Here is a 26,843-nt window from a genome sequence, read left to right as displayed (position 1 = left end):
CGGCTGCCTGCATCAGTGACTTCACAATTTACCATTTAGCCTTTATCCGAAGTGACGTACAAAAAGTGCCTTTCACAGGGTCAGCAAACATCACAGGCAAAGCTATGATTACTTCTCAAGTGCCGCAGTAAAGGTGAATGCCTCCAGGCTTAACAGAGATAGTAAGGAACTGGGTTCATTTTATCGTTAACTAGGCTACACAGACGCTTAGTCTGAAAAGTGTTTAGACGTGCGTAGAAAACAGCCGATGAATCTGCCTTCCTAACCGATGAATGTCCTTCCACTGCCTGGAACGAGGACGCACAAAAGCCAGGGCCGCGAGGAGCTCGTTTCTTTCGCTCGCACGCTTACACCAACGGGGCCCGTACGACATCCTTGAAATACTAGTGTTTATTTTCAACACAAGGACCGTTTTTTTTTTTTTTGCAGCTGCTGTTTCGTTAGCCGCGAGCAGTGTTCCGATCCAAGCGAGGCCAAACGATGTGCATTTTCTCCCAAACAAGGCAAAAGCACATCTGCACTTCCATCAAATTATATACAAGTACTAATTTGCCATGGGATGGGATTACTGGCCTAGCAGACAATCCTATCTGCAGCCATTTTAAACACACATTTAAATGTTTTGGGATGAACTGAAGCCAGTAAAGCGAGGCACACTACAATGGAGATTAAAGGCTGTGGCCCACCCAAGATAAGGCTTGAACCTGCAACCTATTGATAGCAAGACGAATAACTGTAATTTATACCACTGTCCAGTACTGTACTGTACGCAAACAGGCAATAGGTCAATTCATCTCTTCAGTTCGCCCAGCCCAATAAGAAAAACATGGCCTTTGGGGGATTACAATCTACAATGCACTGGAGGAAGAAAAAAAACCTTCTTCCAGGAAATTAAAGTCAAGGCACAGCTCAACTGGGGAGAGAAAACAGCCGCACATTTTGGGGAGACTACAGACAGTATACAGTAGCAAGAAAAAGTTTGTGAACCCTTTGGAATTTCCCGGAATTCTGCATTAATGTGGCCTGATCTTCATTTAAGCCATAATAATAGACAAGCACATTATGCTTAAACTAATAAAACACAATTAATTGCACCTTTCATGTCTTTATTGAACCTATTGTCTAAACATTCACAGTTGAGGCTGGAAAACGTATGTGAATCCTTGTATCTAGTAACTGGTAGGACCTCTTTAGCAACATTGTCTTGTGGCATCACCCAACTTCTATTAAGCTATCAGGGGACAGACCACTACCCTAACATTCTCCTGTAAAATTTCTTGATATAATTTTGAATGCTTTGGTTTTTGCAATGACTGAGAGCTGTCCAGGCCCAGAGGCAGCCCTAGGACTCCTGCCACCATGCTTCACAGTTGGGATGAGGTTTTTGTGTTGGTGAGCAGTGCTTTTCCCCTCCAAACATAGCGTTGTGCCTTTCTGCAGAAAGGTCCTTCTGCCTCATACATCCATAGAACACTCTCCCAGAAAACAGTGTGGAACATCCAGGTGGTCTTTTGCAAACTTGATAAGTGTAGCAATGTTTTTTTTGGAGAGCAGCGGTTTCCTCCAAGGTGTCCTCCCATGGATATCATTCTTGTTTAGTGTTTTTCTTAAAGTGGACACATGAATAGAGACTTTAGCAGGTTCAAGAGATTTCTTTTTCTAACCAAGACTGTAAATGATGCATTCAGTACATGACATGAAGTACAATTATTCGTTTGTTATTAGATTAAGCAGATTGGGTTTGTCTATTATTGTGACTTAGATTAAGATCAGACCACATTTAATGAGTACCTAATGCAGTCAGTGCATTAATGTAATTAATTGGGTTTGCAAACTTTTTCTTGCAACTGCAGCATCCTCCCCAAACAGGTGAGCAGGAACGAGAGAATTAAAAAAGAGAGACATTCCAGGAGGACTAGTCACCGTGGAAAGGAGGTGGGCTTTGTCCCAAAGCCTTCAGGGTTTTTTTTTCTTCCTTTCTTTCCATTTTGACTTAAATACACTCCAGAAAGACCGGTTGACAGTTCTTGTGGGTAAAACATGTTTATTCTGTGACTCAATGAATGCATATGACACATATATATGTAAATGGTAAATGGTAAATGGACTGCATTTAGGCTATATGGCGCTTTTATCCAAAGCGCTTTACAATTGATGCCTCTCATTCGCCAGAGCAGTTAGGGGTTAGGGGTTAGGTGTCTTGCTCAAGGACACTTCGACATGCCCAGGGCGGGGTTTGAACCGGCAACCCTCCAACTGCCAGACAATCGGTCTTACCTCCTGAGCTATATCGCCCCTGTGCCCTGTGCAGACCTCTGTCTAAGAGAGATATGAATACATGATTCATTTCAGGGAATTAATCAAATGACAAATTAAAACAAAACAATCAAAAAACTGCAGATGCAACATCATGGATCATCAACGCCGTAAAGATAATTGCGGGAAAAACTGGCATCAGGCTGTGGAGTGAACAAGAGCGAGGTTGGAAAAAGCGAGGAGAAAAAAAGAAAGAAAAAGGGAAAAAAACTGGCGAGCTGTCAACACCTTGGTTCAGACTGAGAAGACAGATCTGCGGGTGTGGCAGGGACGGGAAGAGAGGCCGGGCACGGAGCTCAAGCTCAAGCTGAATGCCCAAGATCTGAAGCCCAAGAAACTGAAGCTCAAGAAGCTGAATCCCTAAGATCTGAAGCCCAAGAAACTGAAGCTCAAGAAGCTGAATCCCCAAGATCTGGAGCTCAAGAAACTGAAACTCCAGAAGCTGATGCTCAAGGAGCTAAAGCTGAAGGAGCAGAATCCCTAGAATCTGAAGCTCAAGAAGCTCAACCCCCAAGATCTGAAGCCCAAGAAACTGAAGCTCAAGAAGCTGAATCCCCAAGATCTGGAGCTCAAGAAACTGAAACTCCAGAAGCTGATGCTCAAGGAGCTAAAGCTGAAGGAGCAGAATCCCTAAAATCTGAAGCTCAAGAAATTGACGCTGAAGAAGCTGAATCTCAAGAAGCTGATGGTAAAGGAGCTCCCTCCCTGCCGTTGCCGAATCGCCATTCCCGTCAGCATGCTACACTCAGACAAACACCGAGGCGGCCACACCGAGCTCCTCTAAACTGTAAGGGCCTCTTTCGGTTCCCCAGCCGCCGCCGCGCATTTTCGAGTTCACTGAACTCCAATACGCTCACTCCGGCCAGCCCTGCCTCCGTCACAGTCACATGAGCACTCCTCTTCACATCGCACCCGAGACGCCTGCCAGGAGTCAGGACACAAGTGAACCGCACACTGACCGACAGCATTGTGGTAATTAAAAACTGGCAGATTCAGCATGTGGATATCTGTGGCTAAGGTCGTATAATAAAACCAAGATGTTTAAAATGCAATACATTATTAAAAAATGTCATTAATAAGGCTAAGGTTCAAGCAATCTCCATTTTATTAACTCTGTCCAATTACTGACTTCAGAAAAAGTGTTTCTGAGATTTTGTGTAAGTTTGAGCACCGTCCAAAAATCCATAAATACGGCATACTGTTGAAATGGAAAATTAATTAGGCTATTAAATTAAAGGATCAGGGCTGGGCTGGGTGAAAACTTAACCACAGGGTGACAGCATTGCACTTAAATGAACTTTTGTTTAATTTGGGTTACAAGAATTTAACTCATTGCTGTCCAATTTATGAGAAATGAATGGCTGCCTAGCAAGCTTGCACAATCGCTAGACACAAAGTGTGTTACACAACAGCAAAAATGAAACTGAACAGGTTAGCTATAAAAATAAAACAACACAAACAAAATTACACAGAGGCTCATTGTCTTTCTAGACTCATGCTCCCTGCTTAATAATACAGTCGGAAAGTTGAAAAATTTTGTTATGCAAATAAAAATTTTCCAGCACAAGCTGATGTCTTCGCTCATCAACGTCTTCCACGAACGCGGAAACTCGACTGCTGTTTGCATAGCAACGATTTAAAAGGGAAGCACGGGCACGGGCCAACATGGCCAGCCAAGTGCGGGCTATCGATATGCCGGCCCCAAAATTTCCCATACCGCGTTACCCTGGTTCTGAAGCCTCCCTTCAAACCCCGCCCCTCTCTGGCTTCTTTGCTGGTGTAGAAGGCAGTGAGAGTTACATTCCAACCGACCAGGGGAGCCAAGGACAGAAATGAGAGAGATGAAAGCCATATGACTGAATAGTACTCGCATTACTAACAAACCCTCCATCCAGCTTTCCACTCTACCGGAGAAGGCTTTGCCAGCGTACTTAGCTTTTGTTTTTTTTTTTGCCCACATCTGCAAAGCATTTCGCTGAAAAAGAATTGGGAGCGACGTATAGCAGACTGCAATAATTTGATGGAAATTAAAAGCAAACAAAAAAAAAAAAACCAACAAGTTGCGTCCTATCTTCAACCCTCGTATTGTTCTCCTTTCTGCGCTACGGCTTTTCAGCGGAGTCGGAGTCAAAGGAAGAGCTTAACACTGACGGAGCACGGCGGCTCACTGAACAAAGGGTGACGCGTTCGCGTCAGCGGTTCTCCTGTCTTTGAGAGAGAGAGGCCAGCTGCTGAAGGTAAACTCTGGAACAGTTAATCCGCAACTGACACAAGACTCAACGGGGCCTTCGAACCGCAAATCGCCCAAAGCACCTTTTCACCTGGAATAGCTTTCACAAGTCAGTGCAATCTCTGGAGAAGTTAAATCCCACAACACCTGAAAAGGAAATAAAAACAGGAAGAGACCACGTCGGGCTGGTTATCCAGATCATTTTTAAATCAGCTTTGCATTTCAAATATAGACTGAAATTTGATATGCATGTAATCTCAAGTAGCCTATATTGATTTAAAGTACAAATATACTGCCGATTCCATGCCAACTCGCATTAAAACACCACATTAAGTTGCCTGTTCCTCTTAAATATTTCGAGAAAAATTCCCTAGATGTTTTCAAGCAAGCCAAGAAAAAGAATTATTATGCAGTATCTGACCACAATACTAGACTACAACTGGTCTAGTTCCGCTTGACAAAAAAATATGGTGAAAATCAAAGCATCAGGTTCTTAACAGGGCAGAAGAACAGCATAATGGTTACGAAATCAGCTCTGCAACTCCACGGCTGCAGATTTGATGCCCTTAAGCAAGATACTTAACCTGAAGTAGTCCAACATAGCCTATGTCCAGCTGTGTAAATGGATTGTAGGTGCAGAGCATTAAAGCAGTAAGCAGTGTCAAATGCAATGAAATGACATGCTTTCTGAGTTGATGCCTATTGAGTTCACTTGAGTAACTGAGGGGTGATGGTGGGACAGTACAGTAGAAGTGAGCACTCCATTTCAGGCTGCATAAATTGGAGCCTGGCACCGGCCTCGTAACAGGGATCTGCTAACCACACCACCCTAAAAATACTTCTTATCACAATTCAGTCAGGAAACTGGCCTCCAACTATGGGGGAGAGGAAGGGGCAGAGGAGAGAGCCAGGACTGGTCACAACCAGGCAGTTCAACAGAAACTGGAAACAGAAAACCGCATGTAAAAATCTTACATTTTTTTCCCAAAATGCTCCTCAGAGTTTTATTTAACGTAGTTGACACTGCACCCCAGAATACTGGAGTGCTTCGGCCGAGCGGATATACACAGTTGGCGTACTTAGGTAAAAAGTAATTTCCGATAAAACGGTGCACACTGTGAATCTTCATGAGTAACCGTGTCGTTATACAGGCTACAAAACTTTGTCTCATTGAGGTTCACTGCATCAGGGTGAGCTGCAGCGGATATCAAAAAACTCAAATCTCAGCAGAACTATCTGGATGGATAGATACTGTAGCACTCCTGGTAAGCAAAAACATAGCATTATTTCATTTTTGGGTGAACTGCCCCTATGAGAATCTTGGGGCGAGTACTTGTTCGCTGGACCAAACGATCCCACCCCCACTCGGCACCAAACTGAGGTGCCTTTCCACAATTTGGCCGCCAACGCGTCCTCTCGCGGGTCCCTGGCTCCAGTCAGCGGTGACACCGTCCGCCCCCCGAACCCGGGGTCAGGTCACTGCCCCCGGAGCAAGCGCCAGAACAGGATGCACTACCGGGAAAGGCCCGCGATTCGAAACGAAACCGTCCTAGTCAGGGCCTCCTAAGCCTGGGCTCGGAGCCTGGAAAGCATTAAATCAATCTGCTGAGAGATTTACTGTGGGAGTCCTGATTAGTGCAGGAACTCCAGCTCCATGGAAGGGAGTGCTGCTGCTGCTCCTCCCTCTGCCACGCCGGTCCCAAGGGCCCCGCCCCCTGGGATACAGCCAACAGCCCCGCCCGCGGCGTCTCCCTGGGATACAGCCAACAGCCCCGCCTGCGCCGACTCCCTGGGTCACAGCCAACTGCGATGCAGGAGCGCTTTACGGGAGGACTGTCACGTGCTCACACATCCGGTACACAAAGCTACAACAGACGAGGGACACCATTCAAAACAGAAAAAAATATGAGGACACTCAGTTTTTTTAAATTTTTTTAAAAAAAAGAACATAAGTCTACATTGGTCAAAATTCTGGCAACTCATTTTGATAATTAATGGGAGAAAAATCTAGAAATTGCTTCAAAAACTAGTTTTAAATGCGGGTCCGTTCCTGCAGAGCACACGTCTATAAACGTAGCGCTATTTTCCACGCTACGCGGCGGCGCTGGGCCACAGGAGCGCTCGGAATTCTGGGAACGCGCGGCTGTAGCCCGAGGAACCCCCGAACCGGGGACCTCGCCCAAGCCCTGGTGGGACGGGCGCAGCTGCGACTCTCCGCCGCGGGCCTCCAGGCGGTGAGCGGCTCCGCTGCAGCTGGAACCCATGATGTACTGTGCTAAAGGGCGTGGCCAGCTCCTCTGGTGGGCCCCTGTGCAGCCACGACCATGTTTTCGGTCTAAAGGCATAAGCATGCCCGTTTCTAAATATGTTCTTACGTTTCGATTCAATCAGAATGCAAAAGAAGAGAGAAAGACCTCACAATGAAAAACAATAAAGAATATACAAAAAAAAACTGAAGATGTTTGATGAGCCATTAGCATATTCTATCCCACTTCATTGGACAGCAGTCTGGACCAACGTGGTAATACAGTACTCAGCTTCTTATAGAGAACCCTTACAATGTACACTCCTTCCGCCTGGCTACCCATCTATCAGACACATCTCTTTCACACTTGTATGTTGCCCTACACTAAACCAGCTATGACATTCCAGACACACTGTTCAGAGCTGAACACCACCAAGCTGAAAAACGGGCCAGCGTAGGGCAGGTATTGAGCCACCTACATTTCCGGGACAGCCACACTGCAGTCAAGGCAACGCCTTTGCAGAAGTTTACCCATGGCGTTGCCCAGTCCGGGTTGACACATCTGCGGTCTCTGCGTTCGGAGTTGCCCTCAAGGATGGCTTATCCGTCATTTGCACTGTGCGGAATTGTAACGCAAACGCACTTCAGCAGAGCAGCTGAACGAATTAACAATCAGCTGCACACAAGCTTGGGGCGGCAGTGTAGTATAATGGGTAAGGAGCTGGTCTTGTACCCTAAAGGTCACAGGTTCGATTCCCCGGTAGGACACTGCCGCCGTATACTTGAGCAGGGTGCTTAACCTGCATTGCTTCAGTAATACGATGTGTAAACAGTTGTGCAAGTCGCTCTGGATAAGAGCATCTGCTAAATGCCTGTAATGTACTGTAATGTAAGCTTAATTTAACTTAAGTACTCATAAGTTGACCCCAACCGTCAAATGAGGAAGGGTGCAGCGAGTCAGGCTATCAGCTCTGTGCATCTGTTTCTAAGGGCCAGGAGAAGAGTCCGCCATTAAGTGCCATCAATAACCGACCGCTCAAAGTTCAAACAATAAGTCTGGCACTCCGCGGCAGAACACAATGGCCGGGCAAAATGAGTGAGTCACCGATAGAACACGGTAGTCCTTCCTATTCCGGGTCTCATTAGGCCTCATTGTTTCAGCACAGCTCCACAGGAGGTCCCTGAGGGCATCAGGAGGCCAGCCTCAGGCGTTCAGACCCGCTTGTGAACGGTGCGGCTCGGCGTCCGGAGCTGGCCTTGAGAACGAGGGCATCTGACGGCAGAACCGTTTCAAAGACGGTTGAATGGGCAGTTTGAATCACTGGCGTTTTTGTTTCACAGTATGTTTGAGCTGTGCCCGGTGGTCTTCGTGGATACATACTCCCCCCATAGAGGACCACCGGTGCAGAGCCGACCGAGTTCACTCCTGCCAAAAAATGCCTTGGCACGCGGAGAAAGGAAATCAGGCTTCAAACTTCGATCGAGAGTCTATTCTAAAGCATGATGGGTACTTTTTAAGGCTCCAAAGCAGTATCTATCATTAAACAAAGCGCTGAACATAAAGAGGACTGTTCGAGTCAATGGTTTGACTAGATGCAGATGATAACACAAAACACTTGATAACAATGATAACACAATTACACTATGATCGGTGTAATGCTCCGCTTTGGAAGCCAGCACACGCTCTCCCTCTCTCTCTCTCTTCTCTCTCTCTGTCTGTCTCTCTCTCCTCTCTCTGTCTCTCTCTCTCTCTCCCCGCCCCCGGCTAGTAGGAAAAGCATATGTACGCACATTGGCATTCATGCTCTCAGCAAGTTGTCATTAACTTTGCAAATTCAAAAGGAATCGCACGTGAACGTGCAGGTGCTCGAGCAAGATGGCAAGTCGATTCAGTTTCCATCTTTTATCCTTCGCCTTGAGAACGGTTTACACAGCCAGTTCTGTGTGTTTGCCTCGGGCTCCCATAATCCGTTGCAAACAGAAACCAGACAAAAACAGACATAGTTTATTTTTATAGTGCAGTAACAGTGATGGAAATGTAACAGACAGGGACTTACCATTTTGGCATAAAAGAAGGCAAACCTGACTGATTGAGAAGAACCTTTAAACAGAGTGCAGAATTAACATGTACACTCCTAAAATGCCATATTGTACTTTGCAAAACCTATTTAATTTGAGTCTAAATTTAAGAGCACTGTTCAGAAAACTAAAACTAAGACAATTAGTGGGAAGAAAAACTAGGACCGCAAATGCACCCATGCTTTAACCAGTCAGTCGCCCCTTGTAAGAGTACTGTAAAACAAAAAGGACAAGAGATCCCACTCTGCAAGTTGGCATGTGCATACATCAGGCTGCATAGAACAATATATGAAAAATTGAGCAAAATTATAAAATGCAATTTTCAGATAATTAGGCTACATTACTTTTCATTATACGTATTAATGAATGCAAAGAATTGTCAAAGCATTCAAAAATTACCAATAGGCCTACTGCAAGTCTCAAAAACAGAGGTGGGTAGACCACAAGTGAAGATAAATAGGGACGCTTTGTCCCTAATTTTCTTAAAGATGCTGCCCCCCCCCCCTCCTCAAAAGTAGGCTATACCAATGGTCATGACTTTAAGGTTACATTATGGGTGTCACATATCACAAGATCTGAGAGGACAAAATTAAAAAGGGGTCCATTTTCCACCAGAATAACCCTACACTGAGAACATGGGTTGGCAAAGATTTTGCAAATGAAATGCAAAATGCTGACCTTTTGTGGTATTGCGCAAGAGACAGAGGGCAGCAGTCAAGACAGAGACTGGAAACTTTGCGCTGAAGCTCTGCTGGAACGGGCTTCGCAGCAGCGCAATCTGGGAGAAATTACCGAGCTCCCCGAGGCACAAGCCTAATGACTGTGCTTTGAGTGGAGGAAGGTCCCCCCCCCGCCCCCCCAGATTTCTCCTCGTCTTCTCCTTGCTTCGGCAGAACACAGCATCCGAAGGAAAACAACGGTCCATTTGAGTGCCTCCGCTTGGCTTATCCAAAGCCCGAACTCTGCTCAAGGAGCCACTGTTCAAATCGCGTGATCTTCGTGTCTGAATATCTTCCTTCTTCTGCGACTGTGATTGAACTTCAGTTAAATCCGACTTCAAGCTAACGGCATAAAAATGCTTCAGTGTCTAAATAAAGGCTTCTGATAATTACCAGGACATGCTTTAAAAACCTGCCTTTATCAATTTGGAATAAAAAAATTTAAATAAAAAATTTAATTGAAAAATACATTTTTAATAGACACTCAACATCTGGCAGAGGATTTCAGCACAGTTTTCAGACATACTGAATGATTCAATTTGATTCAAACTGTACTTCATTTATTCCACATGGGGCAATTCAGTTGGATAGAAACAGCATTGTTTGCGCAGATATAAAATACCACATAAGACACAAAAAATACACACACACACACACACACACACACACAGAGAACACAATCATACATAAAATAAACCAGTCAAATACAAGGCCGTTCAGCACACCCTAGGATGAGCAGGTCTGCAGCACAGCTGAGACATTATAAATCAGTAAGGCCAGGCCGTGCCGTTACACAGCTAAGATAAATAAACATGGAAGGGGAGAGAGCCGAAAGAATCACTAACCTGTACGCAACGCAGCCTGAAGTCATTATAGGTGGGCAGGCTGGTATGGAAGCCTTTTAAGCCCAAATTAAACAACAAACACGCTCAAGAATTACAAGGCATGAGCGTGTTTACCTCTAAGTGCATTGGTTTTCATTACGTTTCATTTCGTATGGCATTTTGCCCTGAGGGTACCATTTAACTTTCAACTTAGGCTATTTCTCAGTTCGGCATAATACAAACAATAGCAGTTCAAAGAAACAAATATTGAAATGAGCTTCTGACTTTTTTTCCAGGCTCTTTATGTTATGAGCAACAAAACTGTTGTGTGTAAAAAGGATATGGTCGAAAGCAAAACTAGTGTAATAGTGGACTGAGTTAGAGGGTAGAGGGAAATGCATTGTCACAGGTAATTCTGATTAGCTGGTGAATTTCTTCAAACTGGCCATTTGTCAAAGAATTTTGTTTCATGTCTTGATCAAAGACTGTGTGCCATATTCCAAGATACAATGTAGTACCTCACTCTCACAAATTCAATTTAAATGGGCCAGAAATTATAGTCACTGGCCAGACTGCACATTGTTGCATTAATGTTTGGGAGCAGTTTTTAACTTGCTCCCACATACATCTAAGCTAATCCTTTAAATACCTTATTCAGGGCATTCAAAGGACAAAACCACATGCATGAGGTCCAGTGTCTGAGATGCAATTTAAACATTTAGGAAGAATTAGATATGTACAAAAATACTTCAACAGAAACTCTGTACCCCAAAACTGTGCTCTGTAATACTTTTTTAAAAAATGTCTTTGTTAACTCAACCACTAAGACATAAAGCCTTCCAAACAGCCATGTGGAAATACTTAAGACTGGAGAGCTGACAAAATTACAGCTTTTCAAAGCACTTTGGATACACAACAAACATGAGAGTTCATAAGAAAATCATCATCATTCTGAGGTAAATATAGCCAAAAAAAAAAAAAAAAAAGAAGAAGTGGAATATAACCAAAAATTTTCCAGGAACGCATGATGGAAAAAAAAATAAAATGGCTGTGCGCATTTGTACTACAGTTTCCATCACTGCAATAGCGTCTAAGCTATCCCTTTTACAAATATAGCACTCACTCAGCATTGGCTCGCATCCGTAGGTTTTAGCTTTACAATACACATGCATAGATATTCAGTTGCTCATTACCAGCCTGTTAAATCCAGAAACAGTCAATCAGTCACACAAAATGCCGTCAATCAAAAATGCCACTGATACAATACAGCTCTGATACGCCATGCAGAGGTTCCTACTGTACCTTAACGCTCACTCTCTCAACGTTGAACGGAAGTGTGTGTTCTGTCAAGTACCGGGTGAGTTATAGAGCTCTATTTTGAGGAGGCAAAAATAGCCTTATCAGAGCCCTTATGAGGGTAGACTGACATTTTGCAGTGCCACAAAGAGGCGGAAGGACGTTTTTCAGCGCAGGGAGTGCAACAAGCGCTAGCCATGGACGGGAGCGACGGGGGCTAGGTTGCTTGTTCTGAGGGGTGGACTAGGTGCAAGGGCATTGGTGCAGTGCTAACGTATTTGCATGCATTTAAGGGGTCTAAAGATCTTAAACAAGAAACAAGGTCTTAGCACAAAAACAGCCAATGCCAGCAGTTCCACAGTCCTTAAGAGGGAGCGATTATGAAGGGGAGGGGGTGGGGGGTGGGGGGGGGCACAAGGATTTGCTTCTATGTGCTACAGAGGCATATGGCTGCTATTACGCTATAGAGGCATGCACACACAGATGCTGCTCCAGTAACAATATCACATTCAATTCTAACACAGAGAAACAAATGGTCCCGATGTCTTTACTCCACAACCGTTCTTCACGTTACGCTCGCAAAGAAAAGGTACGCCTGTATACTCACCGTTGAAAACAGAGGAAAACAATTAGATGAATTACACAAACAACTGGCCCTAATGTCGTGGGCACAGACGTATCTGCCCCTCTCCCGCAGGACCGAGCCGACGCAGACACGCGGCTCACATGGGGCCGGTGGGCGGGGCCGGTGGGCGGGACCGCAGGCTTGACAGACAGAGCAAACAAACGAGCGCACCTCCTCGCACCTCCAGTCACGCTGCCACATGTTGTGGGTATGCAGTCTGGTGCCATGAAAGCAAACAACTGTAGTATTTAAAAACCGCTCCTCTTTTAACACGTCTACGGGACATGCACTGGGTAAACCTAAATCAAAGACGACCTTGAGAGGCAATTCATAAATAGTTTATCTCAAGAGTCACAATTCAACACAACCTCAGAGTTTCCCTATGACTGTTCACCGTACCGTTCTTTGCTAAACCTTCAACTCATCGCCAACTGTAATACTGTCTTCATGCACAGTGTGCTGGCTTGCGTTAGTGTCTTTAACCTAGCTAAATCCATTTGATTCTTTTTGACTGATTTGAAGCAAATGTTGTGGTTGTCCTGTGCTCCAGCTCTCCCTCGGTTTGGAACAGAACTGAGCACTTCTACTGCAAAAAGCCAAGAGGAAACTTTAGACGACCAACTCTTCCTCCTCCTTCCCTGCAGCACTGAAATTCTTTATATGCAAGATCCAGAGAATCCACTGCTCAGGGCATGAAATTCACTGTTTTCATTGGCTTGTGGATTCTAAAAACTCACCAGCCATCATCAACATTTACCCAGCCGTGTTACCTTTCGCAATACAGCACAACCTGGCTGGTCACCTGCCAAAGCGGCTGCTGGAACGTAAAATCTTCGCTGCCACGATCAAAACGCTACGGGCATTTGGCTGGTGGCGGGTGTCCATTTCACACCCTGTCACTGCCCCTCCTACCCGGCTCCTTGTTCGGGCTTGTTACGCTTCACATCTGGACCGCTGCGTTTCCCTCCCAGCCGATCTCCCCCCCCCGTCCCTAAACGCGACCCCGCGCCTCGTCACACCTCAGCTCATCTCCCTGAACACCGCGTTCAGCACATCTGCAGTTAATGAAAAGCTAGTGTTAAAACACTACTCGTGCTGAGACGTCAAAAAAAGATAACATTCACAGATGAAGATAACATTCCCTACTGGTGTGGTACAATGGGTAAGGAGCAGGTCTTGTAAACTAGTAAACTAAAGGCCACAGGTTCGAAGCCCAGGTAGGACACTGCCGTTGCACCCTTGAGCAAGGTACTTAACCTGCATTGCTGCAGTATATATCCAGCTATGTAAAAAAAAATTATAATAATTATTGTTGTCCAAGTTGTCCAAGTCAAGATGCCAATAATGTAATGTAATAGCATTCCCTTTCGTTCCTTACATTTGAACACCGCTTTCTATTCAGTGATTTTCATCCAGTGAAGGTGTCCATGTCTTTTACCCAAGTATTCCAGGGTATGAGCAGGCCCCTGAGATGAAAGTACGTGCAGAGGGCCGCGTGCGAGTAGGGCGCACTTCAAAGGACCCAGAGCTGACAGGAAGAGGCCTAAAATGGCCACCGCTTACAGCTCCAGTGTGTAGGGCTGTTTATAAAACATGTACCACAGCCTAGCGCTTGGGGAAAAGGAGGGGCGGGGTTTTTTTTTTTTTTTTAAACACACAGGAGCGGCGCGCCGAGCGTGCGATTGGATGTTATCGCCATCTCTCCCTGGCTCCTTCGACTCCAGCGACCGGGGAAACATCAAACGGGTCGCGCGGATACCGGGCTTTATCCCAAAGGCTCCGGAAGGTTCCAGGACGACGTGGAAACCAGGTGCCGGCGATTTGGGGCCCGCCGGTTTCTCGGGGGCCCCCCATTCTTTGCAGTCTGTCCGTAAACACTTTGGACTGGAGGAATAAATAAAGAGCGGGGCCCGATCCGGGCTGATTGATCGCCCTCGCTCCGCGGCGGCGGGGCTTGGCGGAACGTCGGAGGTTCGAAAACGCAGGGCGGGGACCTGGCAGCTTGGAAATGAGAACAATGAACAGCGAAAAGGGCCCGCGGTCGGGCCAGACCATCTCCTCTGCCCAAACGGGGGGGCGGGGGGGGTGAAGTGATTTACGCGCTGGTCCGGGAGACGGGGCTGTATACCAGAGCGATGAGTCACCGCCGCGCGGAGCCTCAAACCCTCCGAGGGCCCAGCGGCACCTCTCCCCAATTAGCCGAGCGCAGCTCCTCACCAAACGCATCGTGGAGAGGGTTAGGCTAGAAGAAGGCCCCGCTCTACAGACGCGCGGTGAGAGAGCTTCGGTGCTTCGGAGTAAACGTCGCCCACCTCACGCGCGAGCACGGTTTTACACAGGGCCGTGCAGCTACTGAGCGTAATTACAGGGAAGGACCCGGGAAAACAAGCCGAGACAGGACAGGATAAGTCCAAGGACTAGTTAACGAGGGCTTATAGTGAACGTGTCATTATGCGCAAAAACAAACACAAACGACTTTGTGTCACAACAACAGGGTTGGGTTAGCAATATTCAGACACTGTTTTCTAACAAATGTTATCTAGCGGCTAGAATATTCGTTTTATTTTTATGTTTTTGCCATCTCTCACTCATCATTTGCATATGTAATCAATGATGGAGTAGCAAATGGCCTGCATTTCTCCCTGTTATTTTTCAGAGTCATTTTTGAGCGTCACCCGGGGAAGCGTAACCTTGTGACCTGCAGTTGTGCATTATTAACTGCCGCCATGCAGTAAACAGCCTCCTGTAAGGAGATGCGTTCAGCTGGTACACATTCACTTCAATAAATATGTGCTTTTCCATGCATAAACCATTTTTCTAAACAGTACTTTGCCGAGTACTTTGTACTCCACGGAATCACGCCTATATGTAAGATATGAATTATTCTACAATGACCTGAATTAAAAAAAACAATAATAGTAAGTTAATTAGAAATTCTTCTTGTCAGCAGCCTTGCAGGGGTGACACACAAACGGCTTCGCTTCGCCCATGGGATACATGGGAGGGATTGAGTAGGCGGGGATAGCAAGCTTCACTGCTTAAGTGACTCCGGTGGGCCATCCGGGAGCCCGTGGCTTGCCCTCTGCATGTGCGTATGACTGGGTCTCCTCCTCCGCCCCTGCTCTGCACGCGCGTGCGGCTCGTGGCTGAGGTACAAAAAGAAACAGCCGGAAGGCACCACACGTTTTTGGAGGGGAACTGCGACTTGTGTTCACTCTCCTGAGCCGGCAGCGGGGGGTGTCTTCAAGCCAATTCCAAATTTGGGTATTCATTAAAAAAAAATAAACATTTTTTTTTTCCGGATTTAGTACAACAGAGTGGTATGATTATACTTCAAACAAATTTGATTTTGGAAATGCGATTTTTTGGCTGCATGAATCAGTGATACGGGAATATAAACTTTAGCCTAAATTACTAAATTAAATCAAATGTTGGTAATAAACATCAAAATTTGAATATACAGAAGTTGTGTGAGGTTCGCCCCGTATTCTACGACCTTTGCAGTGATCGTCTGAGAAGAAGCCATAAAATAAACATTGACAGCAAACTCACCACGGCCTGTGGTACCTCAAGAAAATAAGAAGTGGTTTGGAAACGAGCCTAAATCAGATTAAATTCTGCCACAATTGGACTGCATTCCTGGACTGAATTCTCAGAGCAAAATCACTGCCAAAATGTTGTTGAGAATTCAGTACAAGCTAGGCTTTGATGCACACAAAAAATATGTATATGGTAGTTCTAATGTACAAGTTTATAAGCTACTAAGAAGCATTATATGCATGCAAGTGTTATTTACCTTTGAACAAAACTCTCAAAATTTTAAGTCCCTTTAAAGACTAATCTTACATGTTTATTTAAAGCGACTTAGCATAACAACAGCTAATGATAAAAACAGCAATCAGGACTGTCTCTAGCCCAGTCTCTCTCAGGTTTTGGCTAGCAGCTGTTTTTGCAATCACCAGGCATCTCCGGCATGCCACAACAGGCAGCCATTTTAAGATAAACTAAACATAAACTTTAAAAGGTAAACCATGCATACAAGCCTTGTTTAACAGTCTGTGAATAAATGTTTTGGAATATGGGTCATTCATTCCATGCCAACTCAATCACGGACACTGCCTGGCCCTCTCAGTTTTTATGAAGCACTTTAAAAAATAATAAACAAATAAATGCCAGTTATAGAGAAAATATTTTCGGCAAACTGGAGCACAGCAGTTTTGTTTTGAGCAGGTTGTTGTTCTTCTTCAGGCACCTGGACCTTACAACAAGGAGGGTGAATAGTGACCGGAGAATTTCAACTGAAATGATAATTAATTCAACAAAATTGACATTCAAACCAAAAAATAGCTAAGTTATTTACATCCATTCAAGGAGAAAATAATAGCACACAATCTCTCTATATACATTTTAATTGTACTATTCCAAAATGAAACCTGCACTGGCAATGGGCATTTTGCATATTTGCACCTGAGGCTATCTTACAACACAGGCCTCGCCCAAGAATAGGGGTTTTCAAACTTGATTCTGGAGGACGCCATTGTGTGCGCTGGTTTTTCTTGCAGTTAAACTTTCGTTCGATTAGTTTTCTCGAACACGTGTAAAATTATTTCATACTTTTCCCTTAAACTTGCTAAAGGAAGTTTGGCTTGTTATCATTGGCTTTGTCTTTGTATTCTTAATTTTCTACCAAATGGTTAGTTTAAGTGGCGATGTATCCACACTTTCACAAATTAGGATCCTATTGATTCGCCTCAGTCTTTAATTTGTTCAGTAATTTATTTTTTTAACCTCTCAGTATGTGACTGTTTGCAATACAGCACGATGTGAATGTGGGACTTTTGTTCTTCATGGCATTTGCGTAACTATTTCTGACATAATATGGCTTAAGCGGGTAAATAATCCCTCAAAACATGAAAAGACAAATTAAAAGCTTGTTAAATTTCAGGGATTCCCATGTGGTTGGAACAAAACCCAGCATACGCAGCGGTCCCACAGGACCGAAACTGACAACCACTGGCCAAGGCAAATGCTTTTATCACCTGCCAAGGCTGTCACATAGACCCTCCTGGATGTTCTTATTATCTGTGTGAAAAGGTGCATAGTCCTAAAGAGACCCCTAAAAAGAGAACGGGTTTAAATAAAACACCCAATGACACAGGCTAGATAATATATTCTAAGCATAAGAAAACCTGTATGGTGGTATTACTGTTTATCCCTAATTTACAGAACAGATACCTTCATGGCATCTGGTACAGCTACTGACCTTGATACTGTGTGTGGGATAAATGTTCACAGCCCTCAGTGCTGTTTACTGGAATACTGCTATCGACAGCAACAGTTAGCATAACACTTATCATAAAATGATTCCATGGAAAAAAAAAAAAAAAAAAACCTAAACTCTACCATAGAATCTGAACCAGTTAGGCAAGGTAGTGAGAGGAAATTGCTGTACAAAATCTGACCAATTACGAACAGACTTTTTAAAAAATCCTAAATGTTTTCGATTTTCCCCTGCTACAGCACAATTATGAATTGTTTAACCACTGACTAAAGTATGCACAATCACAACTTTAACAGCTGTGCAACAATGTTGTTTGGCATGACCACCACCAAGGCAGGAGTATAACCCCCACTGTAAATATGTTCTTGGCAATGGAGAAAAATGTGGAATAAAATGATTTTGCAAGTAAATAAGATAACAACGTATCACGGGCACAGAGGAAATTAAGTTTAATTTATAGGCTATTTCTGGAAAGCAACATCTGCACTGCTTCAGACTGGCTGAAACAAACCAATTAATCTCTGGAAGGCTGCACAAAACTAATCAGGACAGTCCCCTTTACCAAAGAGGGAACAGGGAAGAACTCCCAACATTTCAATACGAAAAGCAATCAGTTAAATTTTTTTCATGAAACAGGGCCTGGAAATTAGTCTAATTCTTGAAGAATATTAAAATAAAGAAAGCGAAAGTTGTTTCGAACAACACAGGGAGATCGAATGGTGAGAAGTAACTTAGCTAACGGAACTATAAATATGACAACATTTGCTAGACTAGCCTAGCTAACGGACTTCTATTTCTGAAGTTAATTTGCTTGAGGAATGCACTCTCATTTTATTTATCGTCAACTAGAACACGAGCTGCCAGATGTTCGCTTGCTAACTGGCATAAAACACACAGTGCGTGTTTAGCTAATAACAAGTGCATACGTTATTTTATTCGATAGGTCTATAACTATACGATAGTCCAACGTTAGTAGATAGCCATCTTAACATTAGTTTAGTTAGTTAGTTAGATAACTTTGCAACATCATGAATCGATATCGGCCGGTATCTAACTTTAACGTTAGTAACTTAGTTATGCTAGTCAACTACTTAATCAGCTCTTCTAGCAAACTAATTGTATATCTTTACTAAATGTAAATGTTATTCAACTAGACTAGCTACCTGGCTAACGACTATAACTTAAATTAGCCCGCTATTTTAGGTGAAATACCGACGGCACGCGATCTGTACTTCAGTAGCTTAGCTGCTACAATCTTCGGGTAATGAGCTTACTATAATGTTAGGTTAGCTAACGTTATCTATCGAATGAAGTAGAGTTCCTGTTAGCTAAGGCTTAGTCTACCCTCCGATTAGTACAATTCTAAATAAGTTTGCTAAATGTCGCTTAATTAAAGCTATTTTTTTATATCAGATACACAACTGACAATAATGTTATGAAACGGCAGTAGTCCGGTAGTTAGCTAGCTAAGCAGTGATATCTTGCAGACCATATCCCTCCTAATGTTGGCTAGCTGAATGGAAACTTTTCCACGATTCCGTCTGCGGCACCCGGACGCGCAGCGTTTCTCCAAATTGAAACCATTTTTAGCCAGCAACATACAGTTAGTCATACACACAACTTACCGTACACAATCTGGGTCGAATACCTCCCGGTTAAAGAAGCATTTTCTTATTATCTCCGTCCATAGTATTTGTTTGTCCAAGTTTTTCCTCGTATTCAGAAACCCCACGGCAGGATACGATGAGATCCGAAAGGAAAAGAGCCTATTGGAACGGCCTCCTGTCAATTACATTGTGGGAGTAGGATTCCTGGGGAGGGGGGAGGCGGCGCTGGCAGCGTTGGCAGTAGGTCTTCTAAAAATGCCCCGATATTGATCCGACATTACTCACGAGTGTACCCAAAATCTGTTTTGCATATAGTACAATATGTACTGCGATCTTCTGAAAACTACATTAGGTTATTTGAGATAACGTTTGAAACCCACCCCGCCGATCTGACCACGGACTGAGATGAAGCATGGGTTCAGTAGAGTAGGCTACCATTCTGAAAAGCTGTGCGTTTGGAACTATTTTTATACAGTCTATGGTTTGGAATTTCAGTCGTGACATTGCCTAGGCCAAGTAAGCCAATCATGGCACAGTTATTTTTACTTCTCTGCAAAGTAAACTCTTGGAGAAGGCCTAAAATTGGAGAAGGCCTTATACTTACTAAAAATATAATTTAATATAAAATATAGTAATCTGCAGTATAAAATAGTATTATTATTCCATAATCCCAAAGTTTGGAAAACATAAGCTTATGATGATCAGTTCTGTGCATTGGTCTAACCTAACTAGCTAGCCATGCTACACTGAATAAAAATTGTCAGTCTGATATTGTACTGGTGATGCTTGTCAGGTAGGGCCATGTTGTATTGTTCACAATATTCTATATACAGAAAATATATGGACTTACACCTACTAGTAATAATATGGGTCAACGCAATAATAAAATTAGATATTTGTATTTTTAAACCGGGGTACCCACCTTCCTCCAATAGGAACTCGTCTGGTGTAGGTTGGTGTGCCTCCTGGTAGAGGGCTGTTCCTCAGTGCATCATGCACCAGTAACCTTCTCTGGACAGTCAGGCACCCGCAGACTGCGTGGTCAGACCGAACTGTACTCCTCAGACTGAATGCTCTTGTGAGTTCTTCTGCCAGATTACCGCAGGGTGAACGGAACTGGCAGCTGACAGAGAGTGCATTGGGAAGAGCGTGTGACCGACTGCACTCTCCCGAGCTGACAGAACAGGTCGTATCGATTTTACATGCACAATTGGGCACACCAACTAGTGAGGAAAAAAGGAGCAAAAAAAAAGAAACCCAATGAATTTGTCAGCCGGTTTTACTGCTGTTTTAGCTTGGGTCACCGGACTTGTCTTTGAGTTTCTAAAGTAAATACCCAACTGCATAAAGGCATGGCACATTAAATGCAGTGTAACCAGTTCAAAGCAAATAAATGAATTAGGTGTGAGCCGTATGTAAGAAAACAGAAGGCACACTTGTATTCTGTGAAACTTTGCAGATCATAGTCATCAGTACGAAGATCTAACTACCTACCCACTCTGATTAACTGCTCATGAGTTTAAACGCCAGAAAACCTATTGCCTTTCTCTTCTCTCGTAGTGTGTGTTGTATGTGGAGTTTGTTGTATGTGCTTCAGTGGAAGCTGTGTGTATATGTTTCAGTGAAAGACAGAAATAGATCCAGTAGAATTTTTTTTAAAAAGGTTTTTGAAGAACACACATCACATGACATATTCCTAAAGTACATTTCTTTCTCTTAGAAATTGCAAACTCAGTATTTCTGAACGGGAAGTGTGCAAAGGGCAAGGGAAATGTTTTGTTCTCCTGCTTCCAGGGTTCATGGACCTGGAACAAAGTTAGTACATGTTGTCTTTTCAGTTAAAATCAATTTTGTCACACGCACAGGCAGTGTATGGGCTTTGCATGACATAGGGTCAATAAATGAGGCAGCTGTCTCTATGTTGTCATGTTGATGCCAGAGCAAGTACATATGATTCTGTTTTCCGTTTCCCAAAGCGACTTGTTATTGATACAGTGTTGGCAGAGCTGTATGTTCTCTGCCATTATAAGCTATAAAGAGCACCCTATATTTCTTGTGGCCCATTTCCTAGAACTCTGTACGGATAAAAAGCCCCTGAAACAAATATCTGAGAGTGGAACATAACATTAGAGATAAATGCTGTCTGTGTTTAATGGTCACGTTCATTTTTCTCTCTGTAAGTCTCCAGGCTATAAGCTGTCAGTCTCAAAAGCAATACATTCCTTTTGATACCCGATGTTTTTTAACTCAGAGAGGCATCCCTGTCACAAAAGCCAGTACTCCATCATATGACATTAAAAAATGGTTGGGGGGATGTTGATTCGGCTGGAATCGATGCTGGCGTTGGGCCGACGATTTATATCAATGTCCAAAAGTCACTGAGCCCATGAAGATTCATAAACAGTGAAGGTAATATACTGTATGCTGTAAAAAGCCTCCTTGTATGGGTGGCCAGTGATCCATTCCCAAAAACCTGTCATGGATGGCCATATGCATCACTGTGCACCAATAGAATTTCAATCACAAGTTTAGAAGAGCTGCTGTTCAGGCAGTGTAATCAAGATTTGATTCCATGGAACAACATGAAATCAAAAAGGGCAAGATGTCCCTGGAGGATGGACAGTTCATGAAAATTGTATCCAGCACTGCAACATTGAAAGGTCAATATTGTCACCTGAAACTGCCCTTTCAGCAGAAAAAAAAAAAATGTGAGCATGTCAAATATTTGCTGATGAATCAGTTTTATGGTCTAATAGCATAGCAGCCCTAAATTATATAGTGGATAAAAACTTTGCTTTCAAAGTTGTCTCATTAAATCATCTGCTGTAGTGCCACCATTTCACCAACTGGTGGCATGTCATCAGGACACGTGCTTCACTTGGTCCTATACAATCCTGCCAAGTTTGAGTTCATGAGCGTCTCTGGATTTTACAGACATTAACCTGTAAAGAGGCAGTAGACCCATTCTCTTATTGGACCCTAAATAATAACAATAACAATAACAATAATAATAACAAAAGTAATAATAATAATGATTTCATAGAGAAAATGCGAAAACAATTTTCAATAATTACTCCCAGCCTCTAACTCCATTAAAGACACAGCTTACAATGAACGCTGCTTTATTTCAGCTCACTGATGACATCTACTGTTTGGTTTCAGAGAAACAACTGTAGATCCCAAGGCCGCTGGTTAGACGTCAAGGCACAACTGAAACAGCTCAACTGTCCCTGCAAAGGTGGCTGACTGCATCTGAAATTACTGATATCTGGGCAGGGCGGTGAATAAGTTGCTTTTGTCTTCATGTCTGACAAACAGGCTGTCACAGGAGCCATTTGAACTGAGTATTATATAGATAATTGAAAGTATCCTGTTTAATCACTATGTATAGCAGAAGCAGAAATATAATTATTACAGTATACATTGCTTATAGTTTATATAGCTATGTTTTTTTTCAACGCCTGTTGTTTGGCTGTTGAGAATTGAACCTGCAGGTTTTAAGTTACAGTGAAGACTAGTTCTTTAATGTAGCACTTGCTTAAATTTATCACACAAGCTTGAGCACAAAGCTTCATAGTGGTTAGTGCCCTATGACTTATATAACTGTAAAAGCTAGCTATGACTGTGCCTAGAAGTCCCACACATTGGAGCACCTTGCCCATTTACTGGGGGGCCTAAATGACTCATAAATAATAGTAGCAATTCCCCCGATTTATATGGTGCCTGCAATCCACCTGTGTTGAGGTCAGGGCTCTATGCAGGCCAGTCAAGTTCTTCTATACCATTTTTGGCAAAATCATATTTAGAGTATGTGGACCTCACTATGTGCCCAGGGGCATTGTCATGCTGAAACAGGGCCTTCGCCAAACCTTTGGGGAAGCACAGAATCATCTAGAATGTGATTGTCTGCTGTAGCATTAAGATTTGCCTTCATTGGAACTAAGAGGCTGAGCCAAAACCATGAAAAACAGCCACAGACCAAGGGATGATATGTTTGGCCATACAGTGTATGTTCCACATATTCAATATTTGAAAATTGTAATAACTTGTATATTTTCCAATATAATACTGTGAAATGTTGCAATACTTTGATAATCTATCTTCAGTATATTCCATTTCCCCAAGGACCACTGTACTGTCGTACCACAAGAAAGGAACATACTGGGAAATGTGTAACATAGCTGTGATACTGTAAAATAGTCACACAGTGACAAGCATTCTTGAATGCTTTTCCTTTATGAAGGCTTATATTTTGTTGTAAGTGTCATTTTATTTCCTTTCTTGTCACACGTTTGACATGATCCATCTATAAAGTCAGCAGAATTTTTGCTACTGTGCAGAACGTTTCGTGATGCGCTGTGAAAATCTATGCAAATTGCATTTGAATAAAAACCAGCAGCTCTACAACATGATGCCACTGACGTGTACCGAGTCTAACTTGCAATATTTAACTTCCTGGTGGGAATTAGAATGTGCGCACACACTGATCTCTCATAGGGCTAACCTCACTTTTATTTTCCCCTTCCTTGGAAGTCACTCATGTTTACAAATAGCAGAAATATAACTTTGATTAAAGGAAAAAGATCGTTTCATTTTGTCAGAATTCAGTTTAATAATCCTGTATATTTGCACACATTCCTCTGAAAATCAAAAATATGATACAACCGTATTTAGCAGAAACCTTACTCAAAACTTTAAGAATTAATTAATGTATACATTCATTAGTTCTGTTTACTATTAAATTTGCCAAATGCCATCAATGATCGTACGTGGTTGCGGTGAGTTTCTTGTGTGTGTTTTTTATGGGTTTTTTGAAACAGCTTCTGTTTTGATGTAGGCTAGAGTGTGGGTATATACTTCAAACGTTAGCGGATAAACACTGTCAAGCTCTGCGCTTCGTAAGAATGCTCAAAGGAGAACTCAAACCAGTTAATGAGCGGCTCGGATTGTCTTTCCAAAAGACTAGGGGAAAATATTTATGCTCTTTGCCTAATTTCTCATCTTGTATATTGGCATCCCGTGATGCCACAGTATACAGAGCGCCAGAGGCTCGAAGCCAGTTGAGCGTTAAATAACAAATAGTGACTCCTTCCACGTTTCTTATTCCCAACATGGTCTATACCCCACTAGCAGCAGACGGAGGAAATCCCTCACCCTTTATCATATCAAACTTGCTTATAGAGTGTATTAGAGGATTTTCCTGAAAATGTTTCTACTGCACGCCATGCATAGGCTCTATCGGTGAAGCAAAACCTTGAAATGACCCTATACCGCAAATCACTGGTCCGATTACACGTCAGCGAGTCCCCAGTTCAATTTCATGTAGCAAAAACATTTATTTGGAACTTAAACTGCATTATGTGTTCTTATCTTTTTGCAGCACTGTATTGGGACACTATTTCATTCAGTAGATTTCTCCCCCACATTTGACACTGTTAAAGATTTTCTTTCCATGTTTTTTCTTTTTATAAATGTAGATCTGTTTTTCTCAGTTTTGTCACCCTAGTTTTGTTTATGCTAGTCGAATGTGTGTTCTGTGTCTTTATTTGCTGTGTTTAGCTGCACTAGTCATTTGTTTTCTAAAAAATATTATTTTTTGAACCCCATTTCACTGTGCTGTGATAAGTTCTTGTTGAATAACAATGAACATATGTTAAAGTGTGATTTGCCAATAGACATGGAAAAAAGTCAAAATTTTATAACGATTAGTCAAATGTTTCATTTTCTCTATCTGTCCAGCAGATGTCAGTCTGTAATCATTAGTCATCAGAATATTTAACGCTTTCGTTTACATAAAGATTCAGATGAACTACAGCAAAATGCAGATGTTTGGATGGAACAGAGAACAGATGAGCATAGTTAAATGCAAAAGTATCGGGACAGTGACACAATTTTTGTTGTTTTGTTGCTCTGTACTCCATCACATTGGATTTGAAAGGAAGCAGTGGCTAGGTTTAACTGCGGACTGTCAACTTTAATTTAATGGTATTTATTAATTGCATATCCAGTGATCCATGTAGAAATTACAGCCCTTTTTATACACAGTCCCCCCTTTTAAGGGGACCAACAGTAATTAGACAAATTTACATAGCCTTAAATAAAGCTGTCATATTTACTACTTGGTTGAAAATCTTTTTCAGCTGATGGGTGCCTGAAGTCTGTGACCCATGGATATCACCAGATGGTGGGTATCTTCCCTGGTGATGCTCTGCCAGGCCTGTACTGCAGCCATCTTCAGTTCCTGTTTGTTTCTGGGATTTTTGCCCTCAGTCTTGTCTTTAGCCAGTGAAATGCATGTTCATTGGGATTCAGGTCAGGTGATTGTCTTAGCCAGTGAAGAACACTATCCACTTTTTGGCCTTAAAAACTTGGTTGCTTTAGCAGCACCATCCAGTGAGCTTTGCAGCATTTGGTTGGATCTGAGAAGATAAGATGTTTCTGTACACGTCTGTCACACACCAATGTGACACACCAGGCAGGGAGATGCGACAGTACCGGGGAACACAGTTTCTATTGCACGGAGAGAGACAGAGCGCATTCACACAAACATTAAATAAAATAAATGCACCACTTTACCCTTCCCCCTTCGGGTTCTGAGCAAAAACAATAAACTAAAACAATAAGCTAAAATAACAAAGACAAAATAAAGTAAAACAGAGCATCAACTTTTCAGTTTACCTGCTCTGTAGCTGACCCACCTTCCCGGCCAGGTCCAGCTCCTCCAACTTTTCAGCTGAGGATTGCTTCCTTCTTCTTTTGTGCTCAAAATAAAACGAAATGAAAATCATAACTGCGTCTCGGCTCCCGGTCTCAGCCCCGAACTGTGGAGAGCAGCACACCTTTAAGCACCTGGGCTGATTAGCTAACGCAGCCCAGGTGCGTGTGCCCTCTCCACCAGCCGGCGCAGCCGAGACCAATCCTCCTCTCAGGCGGATCGACTGCTACAATGTCAAATATTCCTCTTCCTGCTGCTGTTAGAAGTGACGTCATCAATTAAGACAAGTAGGCCATTTCATGGCAGCCATAAATGCCCAAAACATAACACCATACCTCTGCCTTGTTTCACAGATTAGGTGGTATTCTTTGTCTTGTGAGCAGTTCCTTTCTTTCTCTTTCCTCCTTACATCACTTTGGTACAGGTTAATACTCATCACATCTGTCCACAAGACTTTGTTATAGTACTTTTTTTTTAGCAAACTTTAACCAGGCCATTCTGTTCTTGAGGCTTGCCAGGGGTTTGCATCTTACGATGAACCCTCTGAGGTTCTGCTGGTGTTCTCTTTATGGTAGTCATTGACACATCTATGCCTACATCCTAGTGAGTGTTCTTAATCTGTTCTACAGTTGAAAACGGGTTTTTATTCTCAATTGAAAGTATTCTTTGGTCAACCATTTCAGCGATCTTCAGTGGTCTGCCAGTGTTCGTTATTGCTGGATCAAACATTCGGTTTTGACACGCCCACGTTTAGGCTATGCCTCAGATTTAGTTATTCAGATTTTCAGCCTCCTGCTGGCTTGCTTTACTGGCATTGACACAGTTTTTTTCCCCCTCATGTTGAATGACAACAGCAACAGACTCCAAATACCACAGCTAGAATCAATCTTACACCCATTGTTAGCT

General features: G+C 43.1%; 1 protein-coding gene and 1 long non-coding RNA gene across 4 annotated transcripts in view; both read right to left on the bottom strand.

Annotated features, from left to right (window-relative positions):
- il11ra (interleukin 11 receptor subunit alpha) overlaps positions 1-20,339 on the bottom strand; it is a 41,346-nt gene extending 21,007 nt beyond the window's left edge. The window contains exon 1 of one of the 3 annotated variants that reach the window (XM_064309020.1): positions 20,145-20,339. The gene's annotated coding sequence lies outside the window, so the exon portion shown is untranslated. Of the gene's footprint in view, positions 1-11,715; positions 11,760-19,240; positions 19,609-20,144 lie in introns of those variants that run through there. The other 2 variants (XM_064309019.1, XM_064309021.1) reach the window with 2 other exon arrangements.
- A 4,632-nt stretch (positions 20,340-24,971) lies between these two features.
- Positions 24,972-26,317, bottom strand: LOC135239996 (uncharacterized). Its single transcript, XR_010325541.1, has 2 exons — positions 25,901-26,317; positions 24,972-25,732 (listed from the first exon to the last, which is right to left on the bottom strand). It is a non-coding gene; the product is annotated as an uncharacterized LOC135239996 (long non-coding RNA).
- Positions 26,318-26,843: the final 526 nt, after the last annotated feature.

The sequence above is a fragment of the Anguilla rostrata genome, chromosome 14 (assembly GCF_018555375.3).
Source record: "Anguilla rostrata isolate EN2019 chromosome 14, ASM1855537v3, whole genome shotgun sequence".
In the NCBI taxonomy this organism is placed as follows: domain Eukaryota; kingdom Metazoa; phylum Chordata; class Actinopteri; order Anguilliformes; family Anguillidae; genus Anguilla; species Anguilla rostrata.
Note: the sequence above shows the minus strand (reverse complement) of the source record. Positions and strands in the feature narration are given on the sequence as shown.